The following is a 2,156-nucleotide window of genomic DNA, read 5'->3' as shown; positions in this document are numbered from 1 at the left end:
CTAATTTTGATTTTTGTCTCTACAGTGTCTGTAGAGTGACAGTGTATCTAAAGAGTTAAAAGAAAAAAATGTCATCTCCATATTCCACACAGGTCTATATACATCCTCCCATGAGATGGCTGTTGCTTTATCTATTGATTAGAAGACTCGTTCTGATTGATTCACCCTTTGCTGTTACTAATGCAGGTAATTTAGTCCCACGGCTGTTGTAATCTGACGCCTATCATTCACTGCATTAAACGGAGGCTCCCCTGCTCGCCTGCGACTGATAACGCTGTGTAAAAGATGGAGGCCGCAGATTATCGGTGGTGTCAAACGAATGCTGTGTCGTGAGGATAAACCTGCCACGCTACAACACTGGTGTCTTTATCAGTTGTGCGCTGTTCTGTGCGTGAGGGGAAATAAATGAGGCGGCGCAGCGTGGACTTATGCCGAGGTGTGAGGAATTAGGCCCGAAATGAGTCTGATTTGCAATAAATCCTCATCGTCTGTTCCCAGATCAGCTTGGAACAAAAGAACCTGCCGGCTTGCTGGTGGCAAAACTTGCACTCCGGTGACCCAGAGGAATAGCGATTGGACGTACCTTTCAGTCTGAGCTCAACTGGATCGATCGAGGTGTTTAGATGAAGGCTTTTCAGTCCATCAACCAGATTATAAACAGGTTATTTAGGTGTATGTAAGCATAGCTAGTGTAAACTGTCTTCCTTTCAGGTCAACTACTATCAGTTTGAAGAGAATCTTACTGAGTTACATGAATAATTTTAAGGAAGCTTCAAGCAGTATGGTGCACTTGCAATGTGTTGTTTCTCCTAAAATTTCTACAGAAAAATAAAAAAAGAAAGAAATAAGTAAACTGACGTAAAGTAAGAGCCTAGAGTTGTAAAATGCATGTGGGTAGCACATTCTATGGATGGACAGTAAGGCAGTTTACAAGACACATCCTTTGCTCTTCATTTTGTGCTTGCAAGTGCTAAAATGTTTTTTGCAAGTAAATATGAAATTGCCCAGCGAGTCATTTATTCTGACTCAAATCACTTGAAAACACATCACATCCTAATCTTCTGAACTTTTAAGTATGAACTTCCCAGTAGGACTTGAAAGCAGCATACATGTCATAGTCTTCTAAACCATTAACCTTAAGATGTCACGAATATCAAAAACACATCAAAATCCTTTTTTTGTAGTCAAAAGTCTGATGAAAGAGAATGGCTACATTTGGAATTGCACACTACCATACTGCTTGTACTATTTCTGCTCTATTTAATAAGTACAACCTTCACAGTATGCAAATGCTCAGTATGCATTTGCCCAGTGTTATTGCATTTTTATTTTATATACAGTATATATGCTGTATCAAAATGCTCTATCAACCATTTAAACCAAGTGTTGAATACGTGGGATTGAAGCTTGTTTCTGATATCATTAACTATCTGGCCATTGACTGTTTCATGCAGCAGTATCTCTGACTGACATTCACACAAGTCGTGCTTGTCAATCATCTGATTGACAGCTCTCTTGACCTATAGCGTCCCTGCTGTGCCCTTTTGGGGCGGCGGCTTGGACAGGTGAGGAGGAGAGAGGATGCACAGCTGCTGCTGCTTCTGAGTGTCTGTTCCTGTGTCGCATGTAAATGAATCCAGTTCAGTTCAGAGAGAAGTTCATGAACATATTACTCAGATATTCTTTTGGGGTGTGGGGATTTAAATTTCCAGTTTTCCGGTTGTGAGTAACGTTGTGTAGAGGTTACCATAATGTTCCTGAAAGTGTTCTCGTATACCTTCTGCATTTAAATTCTCAGAATGTTGGTTTTGGAGTGTTTGGATTAGTGAGACTTTTTGAACATTCTTAAAATGCTGCTTGATCTAAACCAGGGATTCCCAAAGTATTTTATTTTATTTTATTTTATTTTATTTTATTTTATTTTATTTTATTTTATTTTATTTTATTGTGTTTTATTTATTTATTTATTTATTTTTGTTTATTAACTTGCACTGATGAATTAACATTATTTTAAGAGCTTTACTTTGTTAATATACAGTAATGTTAGCCAAATGCTTTGGAATGTTCCATACTAAGTGGACTGTGTGTGTGTGTGTGTGTGTGTGTGTGTGTGTGTGTGTGCGCGTGTGTGTGTGTGTGTGTGTGTGTGTGTGTGT

The sequence above is a fragment of the Sinocyclocheilus grahami genome, unplaced genomic scaffold, assembly GCF_001515645.1.
Source record: "Sinocyclocheilus grahami isolate Dianchi unplaced genomic scaffold, SAMN03320097.WGS_v1.1 scaffold14.1, whole genome shotgun sequence".
NCBI lineage: Eukaryota > Metazoa > Chordata > Actinopteri > Cypriniformes > Cyprinidae > Sinocyclocheilus > Sinocyclocheilus grahami.
This window is presented reverse-complemented; position numbering follows the sequence as displayed.